We start from the raw sequence: 8579 nt of genomic DNA on the forward strand, positions 1-8579 counted from the left end.
TTTCCAAATGCAAAGGAAATCCTGTGTTTTCCCTATTTCATGTCATTTGTGATTTGTTTATATGCCTGATAAAAGTAGAATGGAATTTAAAAATATAAGCTTGAGTGCAGTGGCGTACCATACATGTTCTTTCATGAGAAACATTTATTTTTCACCTTATACTTGATTTGTAAAAGGTATAAAATATATGTGAAGCCTAGGGGTTTTAAAATACAAGTATAGATTTTTATCAGGAGGTTTTCTTTGTCAAAGCAAGTTATTCGATGATTCCTTACTCCTGGTTGTCTTAATATCACCCATCATTCTTAAGAACATTAAATAATGCTGTTCGGTTAGCTCTAAGTAGATAGGAGAAAAGTCAAGCTTGTATTTGGAAGTATTATTTGATTGAATTCTGACTCTTCCCCTCACTAGCTGTTTGACCTTAACAAATCACCCAAACTTGGTTGTGTTTTTCTTTAACACATTTACACACAGATATTGAATATAATTATAACAACTGTGAGGTTGTGTTGAGGATTGAAAGAGGTAACATTATATATGTAAAACTTCTAGTACTACTATTTCTAGAATTTAGAATATGCTCAATACAAAGTGGCTAGCATTATTTATATGAGTTTATGTTTTGTGGGTTATAAAATACTTTTGATACTTGCTCATTAAATCTATAAATCACTCCTATAAGTGGTACTAGGTCAGGTGTTTAGTCCCATTTTAAAAATGAAGAAACTAAAACTCAGAAATAGGATGGTAGCATGGAAAAGATGCTACTGGCATAGGATTTCTGGTCTATACTCTGTATAATTAGAACCCATGGAAAATGGGTTAATAAAAGAAGCTTATTTTTATTTAAAAAAAAAAAAGAAAGAAAGAAAAAGAAAACATTACTCTTCATACTTGAGAAGTGGAATAAACTCCAAGTAAACTTCAGCAACTAAATATGACCAAGAGTTCAGAATTTACATAATTACTTCAGGGAAGTCATAGAACAAATCAACAACAACCAGCAACAAATTCTGGGGAAGAGGTAATCTGATTGTCAAGAGTTGATGCATTGTTTAAAATGTACAGTTTTCAACAAGAAATTAGAAGGCATGCAAAAGAAACAGGAACATATGACCCATAAATAGCAATTTTTTTTTTTTTTTGAAACAGTCTCACTTTGTCACCCATGGTAGAGTGCCATCATGCCACAGCTCACAGCAACCTCAAACTCTTGGGCTCAAGCAATTCTCTTGAGTAGCTGGGACTACAGGTGCCTGCCACAATGCCCAGCTATTTTTTTTTTTTTTTTTAAGAGATGGGGTCTCGCTCTTGCTCAGCTGGTATTAAACTCCTGAGCTCAGGGCAATCCACCTGCCTTGGCCTCCCAGAGAACTTTATAGGCATGAGCCATTGTACCTGGCCATAAACAGCAATTTTTAAAAAGTCAGTAGAAACTATCCCTGAGGAAGCCTCATCTTTATTAGACAAAGACTTTAAATATCAGCTATTATAAATATGTTCAAAGAACTAATGGAAGCCATGTCTAAAGAATTGAGGGAAATTATGAGAATATTTCATTAAACACAGACTATCATTAAGGAGTTAGATGTTATAAAAAAAGAACCAGATAGAAATTCTAGAATTGAAAAACAACATAAATAAAAATTCACTAGGAGGCCTAACAGCACATTTTAATCAACAGAAGAATTAGTGAATTTGAAAACAGAATTATTGAGATGACCTAGTTAGAAACAGAGAAAAATGAATGAAGAAAAATGAAGAGAGCTTCAGAGACCTGTGAGACACTATCAAGCATACCAAAACACCAAGCACACAAACCATAATGGAAATCTCAGAAGGCGCAAAAGGAAAGGAACAGAAACAATATTTGAATAATTAGTGGGCAAAAATTTCCCACATTTTATGAAAACATTAATCTTCATATCTGAGAAGTGGAATGAACTCCAATTAGGATAAACTCAAAAAGATTCAAACTTAGACACATCATAGTCAAATTGTTGAAGAACAGGAATATCTTGAGAGAAACAACATAAAGAAGCAAAGGACCCTCCATAAAACTAAGAGCTAACTTCGCATAAGAAACAATGAAAACCTGAAAGCAGTGAGATGATACATCTAAAGTGTCAAATGAGAAAGCCCACCAACCAAGACATCCATATCCAGCAAAACTATCCTTTGAGAAACTAGGGCAATTTCTCTGTCTTATAAACCAAATAAGCCAAAACTGAGATAATTTGTCTGGCAGACTTGCCCTACTGGAAATATAAAAGAAGGATCCTTTAGAATAAAATGAAAGGAAACAAGACTCAAATATATGAAGAAATACAGAGCACCAGTAAAGGTAAATACATAGGTAATATAAAAGGATAAAGGTATTTTGGTTTGTAACTCTTTTCCTACATAATTGAAAAAACAAGTGCACTAAGAAATAATTTTAACAATGGTGATGACTTAACAATGTATAAGGATATAATACAACAATACTGTGAAGGAAGAGGAAGGAGGGAACAGAACTGTGCAAGAGCTTTTGAAATAGAAATTTCATTGATATTCATCTTAAGATGATAATTTGTAATCTCTAGAGCAACCTCCATGAAATAACTCAGAAAACATACAGTAAAAGAAATAAGGGAATGAAAACGGTATACTAAAAAGTAACACAAAAGAAAACACAATGGAGGACTACCGAGGAAAAAGCTTAAGACAGAAAACAATTGGCAAAGTAGCAGACATAAATCCTGTATTATCAGTAATCTCACTAAATGTAAATGAATTAAACATGCTAACCAAAAAACAGAGACCAGCAGATTGGATTTTAAAACATCATCGGACCAGGTGCAGTGGCTCATGCCTATAATCCAAGCACTTTGGGAGGCTGAGGTGGAAGGATTGTTTGTGGCCAGGAGCTTGAGACCAGCCTGGGTAACACAGTCAGACCCCCATCTCTACAAAATATTTTAAAATTAGCCAGGCATAGTGGTGTGTGTCTGTAGTTCTAGTTATTTGAGAGGCTGAGGCAGGAGAATCACTTGTGCCCAGAAGTTTGATTGCACCACTGCTCTCCAGCCTGGCCACATTTTGAGACCCTGTCTCTAAAAAAACCCCAAACATCATCCAACCGTATTATATAGACATGTATGTGTTTAAGAGATATACTTTAAATTCAAAAATACAAATAGGTTAAAAATAAACGCATGGAAAAAGAAGAACCATGGAAACAGTACCCACAAGAATGTTGAAGTGGCTGTACTATATCTATACTCTATTAGTCAAAATAGATTTTAAGACAAAAGTTGTTACTAGAGACAGAAAAGGACATTTTATAATGATGAAAATGTGAATCTCTTACAAATACAAAGCAACTAATGTATGAATGCAATTGACAAAACTGAAGGGAGAAATAGGTAATTTGACAATAATCAAGTTGGGGGAGATGCCAATAACACACCTTCAATAATCAATGGAAATAAAGGAATGAAAGAGGGAACATTACTACCAGCCTTACAGATGTTTAAAAAAATACTATAATACTATGAACAATTGTATGCCAACAAATTAGATAAGCTAGCTGAAATTAACAAATTCCTAGGAAAATACAAGCTACTAAAACTGGCTCAAGAAAATCTGAATAGACCTAGAACAAGGGAAGATACTAAATTAGTAATTAAAAACAAATTTCCTACAAGGAAAAGCCCAGGCCCAGTGGTTTCACTGGTCATTTCTGTCAAACACTTAAAGAATAACACCAAATGTTTCAAATTCATCCAAAAATACAAAAGAAGGAAGCACTACAAAGTCAATATTAGACTGATAACAAAATCAGACAGAGATATCACAAGAAAGGAAACCACACAGCAGTATTCCTTATGAAAACAGATACTAAAATTCTCAACAAGATACTGCAGACCAGGCCTGGTGGCTCACACCTGTAATCATAGCACTCTGGGAGACCAAGGCGAAAGGATACCTTGAGCTTAGGAGTTCAAGACCAGCCTGAGCAAGAGGGAGACCACATCTCTACTAAAAATAGAAAAACTAGCTGGGTGTTCTGGTGGGTACCTGTAGTTCCAGCTACTGAGGCAAGAATATTGCTTGAGCCCAAGAGTTTGAGGTTGCTGTGAGCTACGATGTCGCCACAGCACCCTATCCAGGGGGATGGAGTAAGACTGTCTCAAAAACCAAAAAACAAAAATCAAAATACTAGCAAACTGAATTTAGCAATATACGAAAAGTATTATACACTAAAAGCACAGGCAACAAAAGAAAACACAGGTAAACTGGACTATATCAGAATTTAAAACTTCTGAGCATCAAAAGTCACAATCAGCACAGAAAGGCAACCTGCAGAATGCCAGGGTTGGGGGGAGTATTTGCAAATCATATGTCTGATAGGGGGCTAATATCCATATTAAAAAATGTTTACAACAATTTTTTTATAAACTGATTTTAAAATGGGCAAAGGGGGCGGCGCCTGTGGCTCAGTGAGTAGGGCGCCAGCCCCATATGCCAAGGGTGGCGGGTTCAAACCCAGCCCCGGCCAAACTGCAACCAAAAAATAAGCCGGGCGTTGTGGCGGGCGCCTGTAGTCTCAGCTGCTCGGGAGGCTGAGGCAAGAGAATCGCGTAAGCCCAAGAGTTAAGAGGTTGCTGTGAGCCGTGTGATGCCACGGCACTCTACCCGAGGGCGGTACAGTGAAACTCTGTCTCTACAAAAAAATAAATAAATAAATAAATAAATAAAATGGGCAAAGGACTTGGATAGATATTTCATTAAAGAAGATATAAAAATGGACTATAAATACATGAAAAGATGTTCAACATCACTAATTATTAAGGAAAAGCAAATCAAAACCATAATAAAATATACTTCCTGGTACCCATTAGGATAATTACTATCAGAAAAAGAAAAAGGAAGAGGAGGGAAAAGGGGAGGGAGGAGGAAAGAAAAAGAAGAAGAAGGGGGGTGCTCGCTTTGGCAGCACATACACTAAAATTGGAATGATACAGAGATTAGCATGGCCCCTGCGCAAGGATGACATGCAAATTTGTGAAGTGTTCCATATTTTTTGCTAACCAGTTTGATGAAAATACTTCAAATTGTATATAAAACCAGCACACTGTACCCCATGATTGCATTAATGTACACAGCTATGATTTAATTTAAAAAAAGAAGAGGGGAGGAGGAAGAAGGAAGAAGAGGAGGGGACCAGGAGGAGGATGCTGGTGAGGACGTGGAGAATTATAACCCTCGTGCACTGTTAGTGGAAATGTAAAATGATACAGCCACTGTAGTGGTTCCTCAAATTTTTTTTAATTTAAAATTCTTTAGAGTAAAAAAAAAAAAAATTCTTTAGAGTAGAATTACCATATAATCCAGCAAATCCAGTTCTGGCTATATATTCAAAGGAACTGAAAGCAGGGTCTCACACATTTATGCACCCACATTCATAGCATCATTCACAATAGCCAGGAGATGGAAGCAGCTCAAATGTCCATTGATGGATGAATAGATAAACAAAAATGTAGTTACAATGGAATATTAATCAGTCTGAAAAAGGAAAGAAATTCTAACACATGCTACAACATGGATGAATCTTGAGGACATTCCAAGTAAAATAAACCAGTCACTAAATGACAAATACTGTATAATTCCACTTCTATAAGGTATCCAAAATAGTCAAATTCACAGAGAGAGAGAAAGTAGAAGAGTGGTTTCCAGGGAATAGGGAATGGAAGAATGGGAATTTGTTTAATGGATATAGAATGTTTGCTTTGTAAGATAAAAAGCAAATTTGTTGCACAATAATGTGAATGTACTTAATGATCTTGAACTGTACATTTAAAAATGGTTAAGATGATAAATTTTAAGTGTGTTTTACTACAATTACGAACTTCGAAAGATCACACACACACATAGGCACAGACATATAATTATGTATGGGTTATAAACATGCATTGGTTAGTATGCATATGTATACAAAGTCTGACAACTAAGTTCTCAAACTTGCCACCATGCACTTACATTGGCAGCACTGTACAAACAACTAAGGTTTTGTAACCTTGGTCTATCAGTGCTCACAGTTGTGTTTGTGTTGACACGTAGCAGTGTCTTGCTGAGTGGTGTTCATTATTGTTGTTGCATGTTTTTGTGTACTGTCATAAGAATGTCAGAGTTTGAATTATAGTAATGAACAAACATCCATGAATTTCTTGTTAAACTTGGCAAGAGTGTAAGTGAAATCACGTTAGTCCAAGTTTATGAGGATACCTCCATGAAGAAAACAGCAGTGTACACATGGATTAAACATTTTTCTGAGGGGAAAGAAAGTATCACTGATGAATAGAGGTCAGGATAGCCAGTAATGAGCAGAAGTAAAAAATAACTCATAAAAATTTATTGAATTGTACATCAGAATTGTTGGTTGACTATGAGAAGCACAGCAGACCAAGGAAACATTGATAGAGAAATATGAAAATCTTAAGTGAAAATCTTGGCCAATAACTCACGGCTCTTGCATCATGACAACGCACCAGCTCATACAGCACTGTCTGTGAGGGAGTTGTTAGCCAGTATTGGAACTAGCCAGTTGTTAGTTCCAGGTATTGGAACGCCAGTTGTTAGTTCCAGGTATTAGAACACCTTCCCTACTCACCTGATCTGGCCCCCAATGACTTCTTTCTTTGCCCAGAGATAAAGGAAATATTGAATATGATGACATTAAGGACATCATGGGTAATACCATGACAGCTGATGGCCATTCCAGAAAAAGAATTTTGAAATTGCTTTGAAGGGTGGACTAGGCCCTGGCATTAATGCATAGCTTCCCAAGGGCAGTACCTTGAAGGTGACTGTAGTGATATTTAGCAATGAGGTATGTCGCACTTTTTGCAGGATGAGTTTGCAGCCTTAATTGTCAATAGCTCTGTCCACTGAAAGGGCTGAAGTGCAGTGACACCCGAGTGATAATGACCATACCTCAGATCTTAATTTTAAAATACCCTCTTGGAACAATGGTTGATTTCAGGTCTGAGGCAGGGAAAATATAAGCCCAGAAATTTTGTGTTGCCAGAAATAAAGAAAATATTCAAACAAGATGGGATTTGTTCAAAGAACAAAGAACCTAACCTGAATTAATTCCTAATGACCAAAGATGGAACAATTTGAGAAATAAAATTAAAATAGTATTCAATTATAACCCATAGTAAAGTTAATATTCATGAGCTCGTATGGATATAAACAAGTACTTAATAAATAAATGAATAACAAGGATTGTCTATAATAGAATTATAAGTAATGAATGTACAAGTAAGGAAGGAAATAGAAAAATCATTAGGCAAAAAACATGGTAAAAATTATTTCAGGCAAGAGTCCCTGATGGGTGCTAAAGTTAGTAGGCACAAATCTGAGGAGAAACAATGTATATAGGCTCAAACTATCTCCTCCAATGTATGTATTTATTTTTTTATTTAGAGACAGAGTCCCACTATATCGCCCTCGGTAGAATGCCGTGGCGTCACAGCTCACAGCAACCTCAAACTCTTGGGTTTAAGCGATTCTCTTGCCTCAGCTTCCCAAGTAGCTGGGACTACAGGTGCCCGCCACAACGCCCAGCTATTTTTTGTTGCAGTTGTCATTGTTGTTTTAGCTGGCTCAGGCTGGGTTTGAACCCGCCAACTTCGGCGCATGTGGCTGGTGCTGTAACCACTGTGCTACGGATGCAAAGCCCCCCAGTGTATTTATTAACTGAAAAAGAAAAGATAGTAACTTTGGAGAAACCTGACAGAAGCCATCTTTAACCAAGTGGTAGGGTCAACACCACCAATAAGGTATGTTGACGCTACAAACCCTGCACCATGGTGCACTGAGGACAGAACTTCATTTTCATCAGATTCCTGCCAAACTGAGAAACATCTGACAGCACACCTGATCAATATTCCTAGAAAGTGTAAGGGGTCGTGGAAGGAAAGAAGAGACCAAGGAACCGTTACTGACTGGAGGACACTAGGAGAATTAGCACCCAAATGCCTGCTGAGATCCTGGGTTGGGTCTTGAAACAGCAGAAAAGATGTCAGCAGAAGCACTGAAGAGCTTAGAATAAAGTCCATAGTTCACTTAATAATACTAAGTCAATGTTCATTTTTGTTTTTGGTCACTGCACTATGATTACGTAAAGTGTTACCCTTGGGAGAAGCTGACTAAGGGAAGATAAGTACTATTTTTGCAATTTTTCGCTAAATATAAAATTAATTAAATCTAAATTAATTAAATCTTTTATCAAAAAGGTAAATCAAGTCATATCACTCCTCTTCTCGAAACCTCCAATGGCCCCCGGTTTCACCCAGTCGTCATGGTAGCTTACAAGGCTCTCTTGGTCTAGACGTACTGACCCCGCTGGTGATTTTCCTCCCATGCTCCCCTCACTCCTCCTAGCTAAGCCAGCTTCATTGCTAATCCTCAACATATGGACATTTTTTTTTGTTTCAGGGCCGCTATGGTTTGAATGTATGTTTCCTCAGAAATTCAGTGTTGGAATTTAATCTCCAAGGTAATGGGGGATTCAAATGTCAGAATTT

General features: G+C 36.8%; 1 non-coding gene across 1 annotated transcript; it reads left to right on the plus strand.

Annotated features, from left to right (window-relative positions):
* The first annotated feature begins 4968 nt into the window (after window positions 1–4968).
* Window positions 4969–5072, plus strand: LOC128569355 (U6 spliceosomal RNA). The gene has a single exon (XR_008375318.1). It is a non-coding gene; the product is annotated as a U6 spliceosomal RNA (small nuclear RNA).
* Window positions 5073–8579: the final 3507 nt, after the last annotated feature.

This window comes from Nycticebus coucang, chromosome 17 (assembly GCF_027406575.1).
Source record: "Nycticebus coucang isolate mNycCou1 chromosome 17, mNycCou1.pri, whole genome shotgun sequence".
Taxonomy (NCBI): Eukaryota; Metazoa; Chordata; class Mammalia; order Primates; family Lorisidae; genus Nycticebus; species Nycticebus coucang.